This window comes from Phoenix dactylifera, chromosome 10 (genome assembly GCF_009389715.1).
Source record: "Phoenix dactylifera cultivar Barhee BC4 chromosome 10, palm_55x_up_171113_PBpolish2nd_filt_p, whole genome shotgun sequence".
Classification (NCBI taxonomy): domain Eukaryota; kingdom Viridiplantae; phylum Streptophyta; class Magnoliopsida; order Arecales; family Arecaceae; genus Phoenix; species Phoenix dactylifera.
Genome location: NC_052401.1, coordinates 3,329,712 through 3,352,611, shown reverse-complemented (window position 1 = coordinate 3,352,611; position 22,900 = coordinate 3,329,712). Strand labels below are relative to the sequence as shown.

The following is a 22,900-nucleotide window of genomic DNA, read 5'->3' as shown; positions in this document are numbered from 1 at the left end:
TTGCATAGTTTTTGAGCAAATATATAGAAATACTTCTACATTATACCTAACAATAAAATTTTATAATACATAGCAGAACTGTTAAGTGCGTCTTAAATTCTTTGATTCATCCCACATTACGATTTGGTTCAATAAATTTGGAAATTTTTGTGAGGTCTGTAAATGCAATTTTGATAAAAAAAAATTCTCCTCATTCCAGGTAGGTAGGTGAAATGGGGTGCATTAGAGGTTAGGATTTGTTGAGAGGCCGCTCTGCTCCTCTAATCTATCATTTTTGATTATAGTAAGATCTCTGCGGTGCTCCAAGATTTGTGGTATCTATTTATCTTATGTTTTTTTTTTTTCTCTATCTTCTCAAATCTTTTTATTTTTCTTCATTTTAAGAACTAGGTATATTACTTTATTTAGATCTGTTTTAACTCCGAAGTTATCGTGTCATTGCGAAGTCAAAAAGAGATGGCTCGAAGCTTTTATTATTTGTAGGCCGTCGGTGGCGGTGGATTCGGAGGTTTGGAGGCGTTAAATTCGCATATTTATACCGGAAGCTATTGCGTGCGGTTCTCCACCTCCAATGGAACTTACCGTTGCCAACTTTCCACTTCTTCTACTTTAATTATTCACTGATCCATCAAACTAACGTAAGCATGCACAACCAGACATAATAGATGACCCGTGGGTAATCATTTATGCCAAAGGATGTGCGATCAGAGGGCCAGCAATATATCTACTCAAGACATTCATGGCCCGTTTGATTCATAAAAAAAAAATATTTTAAAAAAATATTTTTTAAAAATATTATGTCGAAAAAAATAATTTTAGTTTTTTTGATTGATCATAAAAAAAAGTGGTACATTTTTTTGATGAAAAAATAGGAGGGGGAAGGACGAACCCACCTGCGTAGAAGCCCCCACTGGGCCCCTTTCATTAGGGAAATGTTCGATGGAAGTCGCAAGTTTTCGCGTGCCCTTTCCGACCTGTGGGTTGCCCCACGTGTGAGTACGTCACCAATGCCACCTAGGTACTGGCGTACCAGATGACGATTCCACCGGACAAACTAAGCAGGGGATATTCGGTCCCCACATTTAATCGACTCCCATGCATTTCGAACCTGGGTCACTTCCGTTGAATCTTAGCCCTGTTCCAACCGTGCTAGCATCTTGGTGGCAAAAAAAAAGTGGTATATTACAAAGTGGCTTATGCTTGGTTGAACATTTACTTTTCTGAAAAAGTTGTATGAAATATCTATTATATTCTTAATAAAGAAGAAGATATTATCCATAAATTTTAATAATTTAAAGGTACTTCTGATAAAAAAAAGTTTGCTTTTTTATATTTTCTTTGGCTTATTTTTACGAGAATGTTATTTTTTATTTTTTAAAAAAATTTAACCAAACCAAAAAACTATTTTTGTTGACTTTTTTTAATTTTCCTTTTCCCGAAACTATTTGAGTCCCCAAGGATTTGTGATTGCTTCTTTTCCTTTCCAAAAGTTGCGGTCGAATGCCTCTTTTACCTTGAAATGAATTCCTTAGGCTCCAAGGAGTCAGGCAAAACACTTTAAATCATTGTGTTTGATATGCATAATTGTGATTAGATTCGACGCAAGAATTGACTATACTAAGAGAGATGATACCGACATAGGAAGGCTTTGTGTAACAAAAATAAAACTTTGTCCGGTTCCCTGGGAAGGCTTTCGTTACCTGCACGGTGTAATGATGTCCAGGTAACTTATGAGCCCAAGTTGTACAAGAAACGTATCAACTCCCACGAATTGCATCCGGGTCGGCAACTTTGATATAGTCTTCGATTCTTCTAATGGGCCATAATTACTACGGTCGTGCATATTAATGATGAGGACCCATTTTTTCTGTGCTATTAATTGTTACTGGAAACTGGATGCGGGGTGACCGCGGAACAAGAAGGAGGAGCCAACACGGGATGCGGCGGCGAACAACTTTCTCTGAGGGACCTGTAAGAAGACGGTGGCCGGGGGTTCCGGCGCCGGTCCTTCGATGATTAAGTCCGAGAGATTTTTTTCGTGAAGCAAGCAGAGAGATTACCTAAAAGAAAAGATCTCTCTTGAGAAGGAAGAAGTCCCCCTTTTTATAAGAGAGATGTATGGGTTACCTATTACTGGACGTGACTGTGCGAATTAATGAGTTACCGTAGTGATTGGACGTGATCGTGTGAATTAATGAGTTACCGTAGACGGCCCGAGATTTTGGGCTGGCTAGCGGTCCGTTGAGATTGTGCACATTTAATCGTTGGCAGTCGTTGAGGCGGAGATCGCGGGATTAGACCCCGGATGAGGAGGAGGGGGACTTGATTTTCGGTGGAGGGGAGGGGTTTGCTTATTCCTTTAACTGGATTTTCTTTGGGCTTGAGGTCGATCAGGCTCAACTTAGCTGAGATTAAGGCTGCAAGCTCTGGGGCCGAGCGCGCTGAGGTCGGGCGCCTTGGGGTCGGGCACCTTGGGGTCGGGCACCTTGAGGGTTGCTGTCGTCACGCTCGCGATCAAGTGCCGGTGATATATCCACGTGCTTTGAGCAATCCACTTTTTCTCCAACACAAATATTTGTACTTGTTTTTACTATTCTGCCCAAGTCTGATGGGAGAAGAGCTGGACCTGAAATTCTTGTTTCGCCAATTCAAAACTGGGCGATTTTTTTTGCTAATAAATCCATATTCAAAACTATTCTATTTAGAAGCTTTTACTTTATCAAAGCTCCAGAATTCTAATCCAATAGATTCGATTTTATACATACAAAAAATAATAATAAAAAATTAAATTCTTTTCATCTCACGTACTGTTTTGAATGGCGGTGCGAAATGAGAAATTCTTTTTTCATCTCTAACTCTTCCATTTCAGTCGTTATCTTTCTTCTTGTTGCTTTGAAAGTAGCTACTTCAGCTTCAGTCGTACTAATTTCCGATATTTTTGTTTATTTCTCATCAAATTTGTATCTTTCATGCGAAAGAAAGATTCATCTGGAGTTCCAAGCACTTTGAGATCTGTTCGGTGGGTGATCCAACGGTGTTCCGCGCACATAGGGCTGAATTATCAGTTGTTTGCAATTCTTCTCTGAATTATCTGCTGGAACTGCTTGGAGAATCCTACTGTTCAGTTCCTGTTGGTCAGACAGCAGCAAACATAGGAGGAAAGCCATTGATAGAACAGATCTCTCAACTAGTTAAAAATATCAATTGGTTGCTAGAGATACTTGCAGGCAAGCAGATCGCAGAAGACTTCTAGGAGCAGTGGGCGTACCAGAAGGAATTGATTAGGATGCAGAAGAGGGTGTCACGCCCCGAGCCCGAGGCGCGGCAGACGCCGCACGCCCGCACGGCGGGCCGCACAGGCGTGCAAGGCATCGGATCATATCAAAGCAAATACAAATGTTCAAAACTGACATAATTATTTAGATTTATTTGAGGATAATCACAGATGTTTAAAATTGACATAAATAATTAAAGTCATTCAAAAGCAGTCTTACAAAATTCCAAAATAATATTTGCTAACATAATTCAAATGTTCAAACTAATCTAACTAAAATGCCAATAATCGAAGAAATCATCGGAAAATCTAACGCACTCCCCAATCCCATGCGATCAAGCTTCTGAATCTGAAAAACAGAGAAAATAAAATAATGAGCTACACTAGCCTAGTAAGCAACAAAATACCCCAAAGTAGGGTCAGAGCATATCAGATCAAAATACAGGATAATGTCTGGAATAAATCATAAATATCATTGTTTTGCTGTTTTCAAAACTTATTATCATTTTTCCGAAAACTTTAATACCAGAATCTCAACATGATAGGCTACGACCACTAACCCAGTGGCATGGGTTGCACAGAGTGCCAGAAACCACTATTGTTAGTCACCGATGGCAACGGTGTCCAGAAACCACTATTCTAATCACCGATGACACGGTGTCGAAACCGGTTCCTCACAGATTACAAGTCGACAGGTCCAACGTATAATCCCCATTGGCGAGGCCAGAACAGAACAGATCATAGCCACGCTGAGAATGTATATATATATAAAAATAGATTTCATAAACTGTACAGTCATATTTCACGGATTTCAGAGTATATAACATGATTTTCAAATAAAATTTAGCATGCTTGACCCATTTTACTGAATACAAAACATATGTCAGTTTATCAAATAATTTGGAAATCACACTTGAAGTATTAAGTTATTTACCTCTTCTCGCTTAATTCCTACTTCAGGTAGGCGGATCAGGTTCCCTGTTTAAATTTAATTAATCCTTTATTAATTTCAGAGCTAAGCAAAATCCAAAAATAATACTACTGGGCACAACACAACAGGGCTCAGAGTTGGTCCATAGCGGGCATGGCCCGATAAGGCCTATATCGGTCATGGCCCAATGGGCCCGCATAGACTTGGCCTAATAAGGCCCCCAAAGTTGGTTTCTAATGGATCATTTATGCAATAAAAATTCGTTTCAGGGACCAATATCTAATTGCATAGCACCGTTCCGTAATAAAACTTGGGTAAAGGGACCAAACAAACATAGTTGAGGACCTTTATGTAATAAATACTTCTTCTAGGGATCAAACACAAATTACAGAAGACCCTTTTATGAAATAACATATTGTCAAGGGCTTAACTGCAAAATTTCATTTATTGGCCAAATGGGTTCGGATTTTGGGTTTCGGGTTCTGGTTTTGGGTTCGAGTTCGGGTTCGGATTCGGGTTCGGGTTAAAGCTGGGCCCAAGTTGGGCCCACCGTGAACTGGGCCCAAGTTAGGCCCACTGTGAAATGGGCCCAATCTTGGCCCAGTTCGGCCCACAACGGGCCTTCTTCCTTCCCAATCTCCCCACGAACAGGGGAGATGGGAAAATAAGGGAGGAAGGGGGGCCGGCCTAGTTGGCCGGACAGTGGCCCGGCCGGCAGCTCGCGGGGAAAGCGACCGTCGGTAGGGCGGTCGTGGCCGGCGGCAGAGTGCCACAACGGCTCGGCCGTGAAGGGAGGATCCGAGGATGACCTCGGTTTAGAGCTTAAATAGAAAAAAAATAATCATGAAATACAGGGCAAGAGAAGGCTTACCGGCGGTCGACGGAGGTGGCGGGAGGAAGATCTCGGCCGCTGCTGTTCGATCCGGCGGTCAAGCAGCGGCGGCGCTCGAAACGGAGAGGATGGATCTCGGAACAGGGGATGGTCGCGAGGGAGATCCGGACGGCGCTCGGTCGGGAAGGGGACGCCGGTCACTCGGGAGGCAAGAACAAAGGAAGAAGAGGGAGGAGAGGGAGGAGAGGAAGGTGGTCCTAGGGGAAGGAACGAAGGAGTTTTGTAGCCCCTTCATAACGGCTCTCCGCCGCGAAAATCGCGGCGGTCAAGCGTAGTCCGCGGCCGGATTGGCCGCGGATCGGCTGGAGGGGAGGTGCCGCGGGACGTCCGCAGCGGCCTCGCCCCGATCGCTCCCGAAGGAGCCGGAGAGGATTGCATTTGCGATCTTCTGTTCTGCCCCTTCCAAAGAAGGAAGACGGGGCTGAAGTCGGCTGGGGCTGCCGACTTCAGCCCGTATCTCACAGGAGGCAACACCAATGACAAGGTATGAGCTGAGCCAGATCTCAGCAAGTGTGTTCATAGCACTAGGGAGAGGGAAGCTGCAGTGCTGTGGAGACAAGAGGTTCAGTGTCATTCAGGCATGGTTTCGTCCACCATTGATGGATTTTGGTTGGTTGCAGTGGTGTTCAAATGGACAAGACATGAGGATCTTAGAAGAATTAATGCCATGGTTAGGCTTCTCTCCTCATCCTGGGCCTCGCACTCAACCAGCAGCAGAGTCTATTTGTGTGGACTGGTTTCAGGTATTCAGTAGGCAGGACAGAGTGTCCAGTTCTAAGCTGAAGCATGAAGCTGGCTTCATTGATTCAATCTTAAATTTATTGCTATATGTATGTAGTGTGATGAAAGGTCAGGGAACAGGATGGTCGATGCAATTGGCATTATCTTCCTTTGATCACAGAAGGTCAAGTGATTTGCTCACCACACAGAGATAGATCTCGACAATGCTGCAAGTTCTTTATTGTTGCAAAGCACAGCAATACCAGGTATTGCGGGGACGGCGGTTTGGTCGGAGCCTCGCGCAACAGCATAGCCCACATTAAGCTAGCAGAGAAAGAGGACCGCGTTCCTGCCGAGGTATTGTCCGCTTTGAGAGTCGAGCGTACCCGGAGCCCTCCTCACGGTTTTGCCCTTCAAAAGACGCCTCGAGAGAAAAGGGCTTTGCCCCCCAATTAAGGCACAGAACCTTTCCGCTACTAGCCGATGTGGAACTATATTCATGCCCTTCCCACAACATAACCTCCCTAGCGGGAAGGTCCTGTGCCGGTTTTACCCGTGACAGCCCACCAGGCCCAGGAAGAGTTTCTATGTGCGGGAGGCCCTCCTTCTAGCGCCATCTGTTGCGGGGACGGCGCTTTGGCCGGAGCCTCGCGCAACAGCATAGCCCACATTAAGCTAGCAGAGAAAGAGGACCGCGTTCCTCCCGAGGTATTGTCCGCTTTGGGGGTCGAGCGTACCCGGAGCCCTCCTCACGGTTTTGCCCTTCAAAAGGTGCCTCGAAAGGAAAGGGCTTTGCCCCCCAATTAAGGCACAGAACCTTTCCGCTACTAGCCGATGTGGGACTATATTCAGGCCCTTCCCACAACACCAGGCATTCAGAAAATCTACTTCCAAATGTCTTACTAAAGATTCCCAACATGTAGATTTCTATCTCTGGGGAGGGATTGAATTAAAAGGGAAAAAAAAACACAGAAAGATATCTCTATGGTCTTCTGGTTAAGTGGATGGAAGCTCTTTGAAGGATTAGGTGTTTGAATGTTGAATTCTCTTTTCTAGTCATGGGTTAGGAGTCCTCCAATTCTATTTACTCATGGGAGATGGCCATTTCTGGAATCGAATTTAGGAATACTAAGCCATCGGAGCATGAGCTAGCTAAATTCAAATAGAATCTTTAATATACAAAGTAGCTATTGCCCAATTTGTCAAATGGCATTAAAATTACCTTCCAAAGTTTTGGGCAGCGCGGCAATCAATCATACGTTTATTGATTCAAGCTATGAAGGATATGAATAATTTTTTTAAAAAAAAGTGATAAAATTGATCGTGGAAGAATCTTCGACAAAAACCTACCTTCCAAAGTTTTGGGCAGCGCGGCAATCAATCATATGTTTATTGATTCAAGCTATGAAGGAGATGAATACTTCAAAAAAAAAAGAAGTGATAAAATTGATCGTGGAAAAATCTTCGACAAAAACCTACATCCAATAATGGTTCCATGCACGTTTACTTCACGCTAAGATCTTCTTTCGTGGCATTAAAGGATTATGGGACACGAAAATTGTGCATCGCATGTAAATCACATATTTCCATGCTTATAAAATATAAGCTCGAAAAGCTTTTTATTTGATTGCCTACCCCCCTAGCAATCTTTCCTATAACCAAAAAAAAAATCTTTACTACTTAAAGCTACTACATAATGCATACGTGTGAAAGCTTATGAATATCCGTTACGATGCACCATTTTACATACTAATATATATATATATATATATATATATATATATATATATATATATATATATATATATATATATATATATATATATATATATATATATATATATGCCATGCTCGATCGACTATATGTGAGGCTTTGCAACTCTTTGAGACACGGTAACTCATAGGCATAATCTTAAGCGCATCTATTAGCATGATTTCCCCTTTCGATTTGGATTATTACCGATCACCGCCCCGATCCTTAAACCCTAATCCTTGCTCAATATCTTGGTCCATGCCGCACATAAGAACTGATGCATTAATACACATATTACCAAATGTCATGTGCAAGTCAAGCTATTCATCAGGTGCATATATATATATATATATATATATATATATATATATATTATATATATATATATATATATATATATATATATATATATATATATAATATTGCTCCATAACATTTTTTTTATATAATTAAAATAGGGTCTAACTTTATCATCAAGAAAAAAGCTTCATTGCAATGTGTTAGGGGGAGATTGGTTGGGCCCCCAAGCTGTACTCTAAAATCTAAAATAAATCCAGGAGAATCTACGCTCGCGACAATGCCATGAGTCCGTCCTTCTAGAAGCAAAGCCCGGTGGTTGCCGCTCTCTCCTAATCCATCACCTCTTAATGCCGTCGTCCGTCCGATTGGTGGACCACTTCCTCGATTGCCCGCACGTACACGGACTCACCCTGTGTGTGCGGGGCTACACGCCAAGCCGATCACTGTCGACGGCCGTAAACGACCGGAAGGCCAGAGAAAGAACGGACCTCGACCCCTGGTCTCATGGATGTGGACGCCATGTCATGCCATGATGATGATGAGCCATACATGGTCATTTCTTGTCCTCCAACTGGACGTGGACCTCGTGTCCTTTTTTCTGGAAAAAAAATATGCTTGTTGTTTAAGTTTCAAACCAACTTGCCTTTTCGCATTTCCATTTTGTTGGTCGTTGGGATGTCCTCCGTCCCGGTGAGCTTCCCTTGAGAGAGCGTTGGGAAGGGTTGCGATTGACGCAGCGTGTAAGATTCTGGTCATAATTTTATTATGCATACCGGGAGTTCGTGGAACGGGTGCATCTAGAACCGTTTGATCGTAAATCTGAAGGTCAGAAATTGCTGAACCTATAAATGGGTGGTTTGGTTATTCTGAAAATTTTGGCTTCGTCACCTCGTTGACGGTTGACACTGCCCGTTTGTTATTCGGAACTGCACTTGTTGCAACCGATAATTCTACCCTCTTTGATACGACAGCTTCGTTAACTGAAATAAGAGCCGTTTAGGAGGAATTCTACATGCGGATATTATTATTTTGAAAAAAATTTCTAAAACTGGCGAGGCAACTATGGCCCCATCTTCCGCAGTTTTTGTTAGCCTCCGCCGACCTCGGCCACCTTTCATTGGGCTCCCTATCTCTTTTCTTTTTCTCTTCTTTTTTTTTTTTTTTTTTTTTTACGGTCTGCATGCCGTCTCATCCATCGGTATAAAATATTTGCCCTTGCTGTTCTACGCATGAATTTTATTATTTTGGAAAGAAATTCGAAAATAGGTGAAATGGCTACTGTCTCGCTTTCCGTGGACTTCGCCGGCTCTTCGTCGATATCTGCTACCCTCTGTTTGGGCTTCCTCTCTCTCTTTTCTTTTCTCTTTTACTGTCTGCGTATCGTCTTTTTCATTGGTACAGAGTATTTGCCCTTAATGTTCTACATGCGAATTTTATTATTTTGAAAAAAAATCTAAAATAGGTGAAGCGGTTGCGGCCTCTCGTTATGCGGCCTTGGCCGACCCTCCATTGACGTCCGCTGCCCACCATCGAGCTCCCTCCCTTTCTTTCATTTTTTTTCTCTTCTTTTCTCACTTTTATGGTCGTGCCGTCTCTTCTATCGGTACAAATTTGGTACAGTTCATACCGACTCATGTCGCCGCAGAGAATTGATACGGTGTTCGGTATCGATACACCAATATTGATTAAACGGTTTTCTTTATGGCGAATCCTACAATTTTGGTATCGCGGAAACTATATCGGTTTTATCAGGAACTCTTCGCAACGGCTGATGTAAATTGATGTATTTATTCTAGTAAAGCAGTTGTCGAGATAAATAAATAAAATATTACGGATGGACCTGCGTTGAGGTGCGAGAGTTCTAAGTTAATGGTAGCCAAAAGCTGCTGGCTTGAATTAAATACACAGAGGAGCCGGTCTTCAAATCTAACCGGCCTCCACCGGGCGGACCGAGGGTCGCCGCCTCGAGAATCGCGCTGGCCGCCCATCGTACGGCTCATACCAACCCCGCCGTCCACATCTTCTAATCCCGATCAGCCGTTCATCTGATACACTCCCAGATAAGCGGTGATGCTATGGGGTCCAATGCTCCCACCGCAAAGGAATATCTACGCCAGTTGGCACGAGATGATTGGGCCTCAAATGTTTTTCCGGGGGGAAATCCGCAAATAAATGCCATTGCAAGTCGGCGAGCGCGTGGTGGATGAATGGGTCATGCATGACCATCCATCAAGCTTTGATGGATGATGGCATGATGCCAGCTATATTTTATTTAATATCTAAGAAGAAGAGGCTTTGACTTCTTTGAAGCGGAGAGAGAGAGAGAGAGGGGACGTAAACAGAGGAGGAATGAGAGAGAGAGAATATAATCAAATCTAATGGAATTTTGACGTCCGCAGCGACGGAGAGTCTCTCTCATCCCTTCTCTCTCTCTATCTAAAAAAGAAAGAAGAAAGCGAGAGAAGAATGATTTTTTAATATAATTTTAAAGAAGTAAAAATAAAGGCAGGAGGGGAGAGAGAGAGAGAGAGAGGGAGAGAAAAAACCGCGGTCGCTCGGAAACCAAATCAACTACTCTGAAGGCAGCCTAACCCTAAAATTCGGACCAGCAGTAGAAGTTAACGAAGAAGAAGAAGGGAGGATATCGGGTGAGTTCTAGCGTTGTGCTTTTTATTTGTTTAGCCTTTGTGTGATTTTTCTTCTTTTCTTTTTTATCGTTTTAGTTCCGTTATTAGCGAATCTTCGTGCGATTGGATTGCTGGAGCCCTGTTGGATTTGTGCAAGATCGGGGTGAGTTGTTTGGCGGCGTTGGACTTGGGGAGGATTATTGTGGATATTTAGTTGGGGTTTTTCTCCATTTGACTGATTTTTCTGGGGTCGGAATCAATAGAGGGATTTTACTTCTGGTTTCGGCGTGCAAAGCGGAAAGGATCGCAGTAAGGGGTGAGAAAAGCGATTGTTTTGGAGTTTAGGGGAGGAAAGATCGGATTTTGAGCTGGGTTCTGCTTGTTTGGTTGCCGTTTCTGGAGAAAGATCCCTTTTTTTCGTTCTTCTTGTGCGTTTGTTTCTATACATCCTTGCAAAACCGGGGGCTAGTGGGAGTTGGAGTGAGATATCTGAGATCAAGATACTGACTTTTTGTTGGGAAATTGAGAGAAGAGATTGAATAGGATGTTGGAAAGCAAAGCCCCTTGCTTGGATTTTGTTTCTATCGCTCGAAATTCCTTATATTCCTGTATTTTTGAGCACAAGGATTCCATCTTTCTAGTGGTTAGCTAAAATAGTATGGATCTGGGGTTCCAAACCTTGAAATCCGGGTTGCTTTAACTAGAATTTTGATCTTCTTCTGATCTATGAACCTTCCATTCCCTCGCTTCTGTTAAAAGATGGTGCCTTCGGGGCCTCCGACTCCCATGGGTGGTGGGGCTCAATCGGTCTCCCCCTCCCTCCTCCGGTCGAATTCCAGCTTACTTGGAGGATCTCAGGCTGGTTCCCTCCCATCTCAACCGCCATTCTCGTCCCTCGTCTCACCTCGCACTCAGTTCAGCAGTAACAGTTTGCTGGGAAATATCTCCAATGTCTCGTCTCTCCTCAACCAATCGTTTGGAAATGGACGGTCTGGGTCTGGTGGTGGGCTTGGTACCTCTCTGGCGAATCTACAACAGCGAGGTGGCCTTGGAGGTGCTGCTGCAATGGTCGGCTCTTTAGAGCCTGATCCACTCTCCTTCAGTTCTTCATCCGTCCCAACTCAGGGGCAGCACTTCCAGAATCCTTCTGGAAACCAGCTTGGATCGGACCACCTGCAGCCTCAGCAGCTTGAGGCAGGGCAGAATTTGCAGCAACAGTTCTCTGTTCCTCACAGCCAGCAACAGCAACAGCAGCTTCAAGGAGGGTCAGGTCATGTGGGCAATATGGGCGCTGTGAAGTTGGAGCCACAGATGGGTCTGACACATCAGAATGGTTCCACACAACACTTACAAACATTGTGCAGCATAGGTGCGGTGAAAATGGAGCCACAACAACTGCAGCCTTTGAGAAGCTTGGGGCATGTTAAGATGGAACCACAACATTCAGATGCATCAATGTTTCCGCAGCAGCAGCAGCAGCAGCAGCAACAACAGCAGCAGCAACAATATTTGCAGTTGAAGCAGTCTTCCCAGGCTATGGCTGCACAGATGAGTCTCTTGCAACAGCAGCGGATGCTGCAGCTTCAGCATCAGCATCAGCATCAGCAGCTTCAGCATCAGCAGCAGCAGCAGCAGCAGCAGCAGCACCATCCGCAACAGCAATTACTCAATAACCTACCTCAGCAAAGAAGCCAGTTGCAACAGCAGCTTCATCAACAAGCTCTTCCTGCAAGACCCCAAGTGAAACAGGCTACGTATGAGCCTGGAATGTGTGCTCGGCGATTGACTCATTATATGTATCACCAGCGACATAGGCCGGAGGTGATCTCTGTTGCTCTTGATTTGGGTGTTGTTATGTCAGGGTGTAGATAAGCTGGCATATTTCTATTCTCAAGCCTCATCTATTCCCTATTCTGAGTGCAGGATAACAATATTGAATTTTGGAGAAAATTTGTTGCTGAGTATTTTGCTCCCAATGCAAAGAAGAGGTGGTGTGTTTCTCTTTACGGAAGTGGTCGCCAAACTACTGGCGTTCTTCCTCAGGTATGCTTAGCTACCAACTTAACCATGGTATTACATGGCACTTTGGTTTATATGTGGTGCTGGTTGGTTTCTGTTTTTTTTAGTTGCCAATTATAGTAATTGTACTTAGTGTTGATAATGCCATTGAGATGTGTCCAGTAATCCAGTTCAATTTAACATCAGTCGTTATGAGTGTCATTTTTGGAGTTTCTGATCAGCATAAATTTCTTTTACATGCTCTTGAATTTTATGTGCATTTTTACAGGATGCGTGGCATTGTGAAATATGCAACCATAAGCCTGGACGTGGTTTTGGTATGTACCATCCTAGTTAAGAATTATCATATATTATATTATTATCATTTAATTATATTGCTGGTAGGTTGCACTTTATGTAAATTATATATATATGTTGCTACTGTATAAATAGCAATTGTTTCTGGCTTAAAAAATGTGGGGCAACTAATTTAATTCCATGCACGTCCGCACTTTAGGGGCCTTTAATTTGTACCCGGCTTGGAGGATTTGATGATATGGCTTCAGTGAGCTAATAGACCAAGTTGTAGAAGGTGTTGGTGTGGATCATGGTGGTCAACGGTGCCACCATGGTGGTGATCAGGGGGTTTGGGTTCATGGGCCTCTCAAAAGTTGGGATTGAATTACAACAAGTGGAAAGACGGGGAGAGATTGAGAGAGAGAACGAGAGAGACTGAAAGGTTAGGGAGAAGAGAAAGGTAGGACTGGAAGCAGGTGTGGATTTTGTTTTTAAACATTAATCAGTTGAAAGTAGAAGAGACCTTGTTAAGAGAGGGAGAGGAATTGTACCTCCAAAGTGAAATCACATTCTAAACCATGGAACTAAAACTTCCAAACTTTTGACCTAATGTGCGGAATGTGGATCTTCTGTGCCTGTTCTTTCTAAGATGTTAAATAATCATTAATTTTTATTATTATAATTATTGCCATAATTTTATTCATTAAAAGGTTACTTATTGCTTGAAGCCCATCTTGGAAGGGCTCACTGTTTTGATGTTTCATTGTCCTTGCTATTTATATAATCATGACTTAATTACGTTCTTGGCGGATAACATTTTTGAGTTGGATATATAAGCAAACTCTTAGTTGTTATAACAAATTTATTGGTTAGAGTGGTTGTTGGTGTTTGTTCCTTGAGCTCCATCCTGGAATGACCATTTGTTTTCAATTCTTCCCAATTTTGCTTCATAGAAACTACTGTTGAGGTTTTGCCAAGGCTATGCCAAATCAAATATGCAAGCGGTACTTTGGAGGAACTTCTATATGTCGATATGCCCCGTGAATATCGGAATGCATCAGGTCAGATTGTGCTGGATTATGCTAAGGCAATCCAGGAGAGTGTCTTTGAGCAATTACGTGTGGTACGTGATGGCCAACTGAGGATTATCTTCAATCCAGATCTAAAGGTGAAACATGAAAAAAATGGTTGTGCTGCATGCTAGATGCTTACTTTCTTAGCCTTAGAATCTATTGAATCAATTTACCTTTTTTATGCTCTTCTCCTAGATTGCTTCTTGGGAGTTCTGTGCTAGGTGTCATGAAGAGCTTATTCCTCGAAGACTGATAATACCTCAGGTACCACGTAACCTTGTGTCTCAGATATCGGCCTGCAAACTTCTACGTTATTTTTAACTCCTAAATGCGAGCTTGCTCTTGTAGTTCTGGTTGATGAATAGTTGATGTTTTTGCTGTGCAGGTTGGTCAGCTTGGTGCTATGGTACAGAAATATCAGGCTGCTGTTCAAAATACATCATCAGGCATATCCATTCAGGATTTACAGAACAGTTGTAATTTGTAAGTCTGTTGCTTTTGTTTCATATCAAATTCACTCATCCATTAATATCTATTGCTTTATGTCTCCTGCCAAATGCATTTTATGACTTTGACTATTCTTTAATCCTTATTAAATGAATTAGGATCACTTGACCTTGTTAAGAGAGGTGTGCATGCTACAGTTAGGGCTATAATTGGTGTCTGGTTATCGAATGACATAACTTGACCATAGAAGACAATCAAGCCCAATCCTAATTATTATTGACTGATTCTAATAAAAAACACTTAACAAATTAGCCATTAATATTGTACATGCAAAAGTGCATACAGAGTATTATGTTTTAGGAGAACTTGCATATATGTTGACATGTGCGCCTTATTTTCACATTTTTCATTTTGACTTGCTATATAATTTTTTTTATTTTCAATAACACCATCAGTTTTAAGATAATTTTGGATGCAGAATTTATATAAGATGCCGCGACAGTAGGTTTCTTCTTTTATTTGGTGGAAACTACTTAGGCTCATTAAAGAAAGATATTGCAAATATAAACAATCTAGTTGCTAATTAATAACTTCACCATAACGTTGCTTTATATTACAAAAATGATTCTTGGAAAAATAATGGCAAAAAAAATAATTTTATAAGTTCATAATGGAGCAATCGAGCATCTGATTAGGAATCTGGAACCATGGAAACCAAAGAAGAAAAACCTAAGCCTGACCTTGCTTGTGTTTGACTAAATTCTGACATGTTTAGACCCCTTATTGCAGTTTGTTATATGTGTGTTATGCATGTGTTCTACAGGTGCCCGTGTGTTTGTGTGTATATGCATATGTCTCTACAGAGCCTGCCATTCTTTTTGGTGTGAAATGATTAGTAACTTTGACTATCTAGGAAAGCTTTTGAGGCTTGAGGAAAGCATAGCAGCTCCAATTGGGTCATTTATTTTAACTGCAGATAAGTCATGGGTGACACTGTACATGGCTTGGATCTTTGTTCTGCACCGATCATTGTTGTTAAAGGTTGTTGCCTAGGCACCAAATTGGGCGAGGCTACCTAGACAAAGCCAGCTCAAACCATACTTTTTTAAGGGTTTCCATTACCCTTTTCTTTCTTTATTTGAACCCCATATAGTACATTTAAGAGGATAGTGGAGGCTACCACCAACCCAGCAGCAGCTAGTAGGCTGACCAATCGATATTGTTGGGTCAGCTGACCTTGATGTGTGGTGGCACTGATAGAAACCACTAATGCTGGCGCAAAGCATGTGTATATTTTTCATTTTTTCTTCCTTTCTTGTTTCATTCATTCTTCTTCTTAAACCAGCCATCTTCATCTTCTTCTTCCTCTTACGATTGTTCTTCTTTTTCTTCTGATATTGCTTCTTTATCTGGTTATATTTTCCATGCGTTCTCTGATTTTCACCTTGTCCTACTTGTAGCCCCTGTTCTGCTTGCCTCATTCTCCTTCTTGATGGGTGTTTACTGTGGCCAAGGAATGCGGAACCATCTTGAACCGTCCGGTTCGGAGCGTACTGAGCCATACTGGTGGCAGATTGGGATGGTTCTGGCCTTCAAAATGAGAAATCGGAAGGAGGGGGAGAGGGAGAAGGAAACAGAGGAAAAGAGAGAGGGAGGAGAGAGTAAGGGAGAGGAAGAGGGAGGGAGGGAGGGCCGGAGGAGGGGCTCCATCCTCTGGACCCCTGTTTTGAAAGCCCTCTGGAGCCCGTTCTCTCTCCCTCTCCCACCTATCTCTCTCTTCCTCTCTCCCGTTCTCCCTCTCTTGCCTTGGCTCTCTCTGCTGTGTCGGTACGGGATCGGCATGGGGGCATACAACCCATGCTACCGGCCGACCGGTATGGGCTCCAGTACCGGCACGGCGAACCTTGGTTGTGGCCCTGCAGTCTATTTATTGCTTCCTCTCTGCCTTGCTCGTCCTTATTTTCTTCCTTCTTCTAGTCCTTTCTGGGAGTTAGTTGCCTAGCTATGTCACTACAGCTTGCTGGTTGCTGCAGTTGCAACAATGCTATTTCCGCTCTCCTTCTTCTTGCAGATTTTGATCTTTGGACTCTTAAAGTATGGAAAAAGGTTTTGTGATGCCATATGGTGAAAAAGAGTGCATAGATGATTTATGCACATACTTAAGAGTGCATAGATGATTTATTCACATACTTACGCATATTATCAAATGTGTGTAGAATTAAGGCTTAAAGGCTTTCCTCGCTAGGTGGCTGGCTAGGCAATTTGACAATCTTGGCACCGAATCAGTTTTTGCCATTAATATTTTCCCTTTTGTCACTATTCATGCATCAAATTATTCATACTGTTTCTGGCCTTCAAAATGAGAAATCGGAAGGAGGGGGAGAGGGAGAAGGAAACAGAGGAAAAGAGAGAGGGAGGAGAGAGGAAGGGAGAGGAAGAGGGAGGGAGGGCCGGAGGAGGGGCTCCACCCTCTGGACCCCTGTTTTGAAAGCCCTCCGGAGCCCGTTCTCTCTCCCTCTCCCACCTATCTCTCTCTTCCTCTCTCCCGTTCTCCCTCTCTTGCCTTGGCCCTCTCCGCTGTGTCGGTACGGGATCGGCATGGGGGCATACCGACCCATGCTACCGGCCGACCGGTATGGGCTCCGATACCGGCACGGCGAACCTTGGTTGTGGCCCTGCAGTCTATTTGCTGCTTCCTCTCTGCCTTGCTCGTCCTTATTTTCTTCCTTCTTCTAGTCCTTTCTGGGAGTTAGTTGCCTAGCTATGTCACTACAGCTTGCTGGTTGCTGCAGTTGCAACAATGCTATTTCCGCTCTCCTTCTTCTTGCAGATTTTGATCTTTGGACTCTTAAAGTATGGAAAAAGGTTTTGTGATGCCATATGGTGAAAAAAAGAGTGCATAGATGATTTATGCACATACTTAAGAGTGCATAGATGATTTATTCACATACTTACGCATATTATCAAATGTGTGTAGAATTAAGGCTTAAAGGCTTTCCTCGCTAGGTGGCTGGCTAGGCAATTTGACAATCTTGGCACCGAACCAGTTTCTGCCATTAATATTTTCCCTTTTGTCACTATTCATGCGTTAAATTATTCATACTGTTTTAGCCTGCTTTTATGATAATTTACAGCTGGCTGGTATTTAAGTTTCAGAAATTTCTTATTATCTTTATAGGAGTGTTACTCATGTCGAGGCTCCAGCATGTTTTGTTATAACAAAGAAGACCTTGCAGATCCTGCTAATGTTAAAATTTTCAGCAACTTTTGTAGAATTTTTTGTCAACCATATTTCCCTGTGAAGACTATATCAAGTGATGTAAGCTGTGAATTGAATTTCAAAGTCTGCATCTCTATTTTGATATTATTGCTGCCATATTTATGAGTGGCATCAAAACCTACCAGCTAATCTGCTGCTGTCTTACAGTATAAACAAGCAAACGCCAAGTGACCTGTTGTCACCTAACTTTGTTGGACGTTCAGAAGCCATACGTAGGAAGCGAGGAAATATTATGGCTAAGTATCCAAGTGGAATAAAGAATTGAAATTGGGATGCAAATGTTTTTCATGTGCATATCATGTGTCCTAAACTAGTGCAATTAATTTGAATATGTGGTGCTGATTTAACAATAAGACAAGTGTACAAGTGCATGCTTGCGGGTGTAGCCTGTTGAATTTGAAACTTGGTAGTTAAGCGAGCAGAAGTTGATGGCTTTGATACAACTAACCTTGTTTTTTACGTGCCAATGTGCCCTTCTAACCTCAGACGGTATCAATGCTGGGAAGAAGTATGGACACTGAAATTTGGTGCATTTATTGATATATGCTATTTTCATAGCCTCTCTCTCTCTCTCTGATAGTCATTTTGATAGCCCTTCAAAGCATTCTTCTAATTTTATTTTACTAGATTTCACCAGGGAGATGCATGTGAGAGATAGTATGGCCCAATTTGTTTAAATATTTTTTATTGTTCATGTAATTTTACAAAACACCCCGTTTTGGAAGGTGCAATTCCCTTCTCTCCCATGAGTAATAAGCAACCAAATAGGGCTTATTTGTTTAAAATGGGGAGTATTTGTGGTGGTGTGGAGCCTCATGAATGATTCATGCATACAGGCGTTAGGTTTTAATGTTGATGCAAACTTGTCAAGAAATACGTTTGTTAGAAGTCCTAGTATTGCTAAGTTAACCGAACTTTGATGCGTTTATTGATAAAACCAATTTTATTTTTCTGTCAAAGCACTCCTCTATTTTCAGCACATGGAAATTCTGAAAGAAATATGAACCATAAAAATTTAAATTCGCCGATCTATCTGAATTTGGATCCATATATTGACATATAAGCAGACAAGTGCACATTCCAAATAATCGTCCAAATAATGGTTTGGTTATGCACTGAGGAGATGAATAAATTAGTGGGAATGAATCTATAGCTAGACATGTGATCGACTGTATATTGTATTTGGTTGCATAAATGAAGTAACGATATCATATTGTCAGTTCCAATCAATTAAGCAAGGTTACTGCAATTGCCTGACAATATCGCATGACTCATACAAGATAATAACTCCCTGGCTTGCCATTATTATGCATAAATAAATGTCAATGCCTTCAAATTAACATTTGCTAGTAAATATCCTGGTAATTTTACATGAAAAGTACTATTGACATGCACTTTAAATGGTTAATGTAGTCTTCTCCATACGTCTTTTTACTATGACCTTCCTTGAAATCCTTTTCTTTTTTTCTTCCATTTGTTAAAGTTTGTCCATCCAGTCGGTAGTGCAATGCCTACATCTTCATCAAGGACCTCAAAAAGTGTGCCTTGTGTATGCTTTGCTAAGTCAACGAGGTGCAAAAAAGGAACACTATCATGATTGTTTATGTCCTGTGCATGTGACCGGGTGATTACAAGTTTTGTGTGCTATGCTGACGCTTTGGGTGTTCTGCGTGAAGTGTTGTGATGTGGTTCCTGAGACTGTTTGTGGGTTTGACAGAAATTATTTAGGTGTTTATATATGTTCCCTATCTGTTGTGTTTGTGTTGTTTTTATTGTCATGTAATATATTACCCAGACCATTTGATGGAGGCTAAAGCATATGCATTTAACACCTGAACATGGTTACTGATATGATACTTGGACTCAGGTCCATAAGTAGAAATATTTAGATATTGAAAGCATTTGACACTTGGGACATACCCACATCGGATGCAAGAACTTGACTCTATATAACATGAATACCTTATAAAGTCCATGTAACATACATAGCAGAGCTAATACATGGGTGTCCACACAACAGACCTTTTAAGGTCGGTACTAATGTTCCACACTGTTGGATGTGACCTACGGTCACTAAACTGTCTACTAACAAAAAATTATGTGATTTGGAAATTTCTAGCCTATGCAATGTCTATGCATCCAATGGATAAAAATGAACAGTTAAAAAAAAAAAACATGAATGATACATGTGTTTTGACCACTGGATCTCCAAGTCGCATCATTTTTTTGATAGAAAGCAGTTTAGAGATTTGTAAACCACATCTAATGGCTCAAATTATTGGTCGTCCGATCAAGACCAACCTAATTATGGCTGTTGTGGGGGTGTCCACATAATTAGTTATACTCATAAATATACATATTTGAGGATTACCAAATATGTTTAATATTATAAATTTAATAAATGTGTATATTTGTACGTATAATATGTATATACATATGTAGTTACATAATTCATATGTATGCATGTATATACATATAAGCATACATAGACATATAAATGTACAAATGTACATATACATATGCACGGATATACATACACACAAGTATGCATATATGTGCACATGGATTTATATACATATACATGTAAATTACGCCTTTGATAACACGTGCCTCGCCTTGCACCTTGCATCTGACCCTTCAATAACTTTGCATGCAGTTACTTAATGCAAGGATTACTTTCATCAAACATGTATCATGCTCTACATTCATGATGGTTGATTTTCTACCGCTGATCTATTATATTTAAATGGATTCTGATTAAGATGCATGTGATTATAGGATTGTGGCATCTGCTCGTCAGTTAGCTAAAGGTTTGGAAGTGCCATTAGTAAATGATTTAGGATACACCAAAAGATATGTTCGCTGTCTTCAGGTGGGCTTTTCTCTTACTGCTATTACTTTGAATCACTGTGAAGAGCAAATTTTTTGTCTTAATGCAAGTTTTAATCAAGTTTTCTGCTACAATGCTCTGGTTGCGGTTATACTATGATTTTTAATTATGTAAATCAACATACTTGATAAAGATTTCATCATGTTGTTCCTCGATCCATAACTGGTTACATTCTCCTGGTTGTAATATTCTACAATTGCAGATATCAGAGGTGGTAAATAGCATGAAGGATCTGATTGACTATAGCAGAGAAACAGGGACTGGACCTATGGGTAAGATTTCTTTCGTTTCCATCTCTTGATTATAGCTTCTCAGCAAAATTATGCCTTTCATATATGACTGGTTGATTTACTAACAATAATATCTTTAAAATATTCATTAGCATGGAATTGATTAATTGATGGGAATCTAATCCGTGCACATTTAAATTACTTGAAACATTTCTACATTAATTGTAGTCTGGTAATTCCATGTAGGTTTGGTCATTCTGTGGATTAAATTATTTCCTAAGATCTGCAGGTTGCTGATTTACCACCATGTCCATGGAACTTAAGAGGACATTGACTTAATTTCGGTATCATGGACATGCCAGTGTTACTAATTATTTTGCAATGCCATACATGCTGTAATTTAGTGACACTTAACCACAAATGAACTTTATCATATCAAAATTAGTCTTTTATACTGTCATGTATGCTTTTAATTACCCTCATATTCAACAAATATTCTGTCCTTGCTTGGTTCAGATAGTTTGATCAACTTTCCTCGAAGGAGATCTCTGTCATCGGGAGTTCAAGCTCGGCAAGCTCAACAACCTGAGGAGCAGCAGCCAGTTACACAAAATCTGAACCACAATGATCATGGCGTTGCTCATGCCAGTGGAGAGCAGCTTGCTTCTGCTAGCAATGGTGGTGTTAGTTTAAATAACCGTCTCAATGCTGCATCATCTACATCCACATCTGCAACTACACCTGTAGGGCTCCTCCATCAGAATTCAATGAATTACAGGCAAGAAAACCAGATGAGCACTGTGAACAACACCCACCTAAGCTCATCGAGTTCACTTCCTCAACTCAATCCATCTTCACCTTTTCCTTCCCCAACACTGTCTACGTCTGATAACAACCCTCCAAGTTCTCATAACACCACCCACCTACGCTCCACGAGTTCAGCTGCAAATTTGTTTGCAATGCAACATATGACGGTGCAACCTCATGAAGCTGATCCACATGAATCACAGAGTTCTATGCAGCAAATTTTACAAGGGATGATGATGTCCTCACAGGTAAATGGTGTCAGTACTTCAGGGAATGATATGAAGGGCACTAATGGAATGAACCCAGTTTTGAGTGGTGGAAATTGCTCGGTTGGGAATGGAATAGCCAACAATTCAGCTATTGGTGGTATGGGGTTCGGAGGCACGGGCGGGATCGGTCCATTGGCTGCAGCTAGTGGGATCAGAGCAGCAACCAGCAATGGTGCTATGACGATGAATGGGAGGATCGGAATGAATAACATCTCTCAGGATCCAACGACTGAGCCATCAACAACAACAGGATATGGGAAATCAACCATTGGGTGGGCTTGGAGCAGTTAATCCATCTTCATCTTGATTGTTAAGTCCTCACCATAAAAGTGAAATAGGGGCTGTGAACCCAACTAGAGCATGTTGTCCAGGCAGCAAAAAATCAACTGAGCACAAGGGAATGTTACCATCAAACTACGAGGCAACCGCAACCACAACTCCTCCGAGAACTACTACTACAATGCAAGCTTTTAACTTCTCCGAATGCCTCGCTTTGTACTAAGTTCTCAAGAGGCATATATAGTAACATCATACAAATCTTCGTACCGTATAATGTCATATCATCTAACTGTTGTTTGTGAAGAATGTGTATTATGCTTGGCACATTCTTGCCAACGCTGTTATACAAATGGGAAACTGTAAGTCTGTACCACAGGAAGAACAGGGGTCTTGCCTGGTAGCACCTCCAGTTGTTTTCTCCACCATTTCATGTGGAGCTTTTGTAACCTCATCCTCTTCCAAAGGTTTGTGGGCGAGTATATGCTTTATTTCAATTAAAATGTTCAAAAGTCACAGGGTAGGTGATTATTTTAAATGATAACAAAAAATGAGAATGACTTCTGGAAGATCTCTGAGCAAACTATCATCATTTTTGTCATTCTAGTCATCATTTTTGTCCATGCTGAATGATTCGGATGCTGTTGATTAACTTAGTTGAAAGGATATACTGTCACGAGATGCATGGAGTAGTAATTAAAATTAAGCCTGTTCATAACATGATCCATGAATCCATGATCCAGCAAATGATTGCTAGGATAAATTCTGTTAATCACATGATTAGGTGCAAATGAATGCACACCCAAAAGCTGTTTGGCTTTTCATTATCTCAATGA

General features: G+C 41.5%; 1 long non-coding RNA gene and 1 pseudogene across 1 annotated transcript; both read left to right on the top strand.

Moving 5' to 3' along the window:
* The first annotated feature begins 10,360 nt into the window (after window positions 1-10,360).
* Window positions 10,361-22,633, top strand: LOC103711041 (annotated as a pseudogene).
* LOC120112140 lies at window positions 14,355-18,560 on the top strand. Its single transcript, XR_005513631.1, has 2 exons — window positions 14,355-17,631; window positions 17,740-18,560. It is a non-coding gene; the product is annotated as an uncharacterized LOC120112140 (long non-coding RNA).
* Window positions 22,634-22,900: the final 267 nt, after the last annotated feature.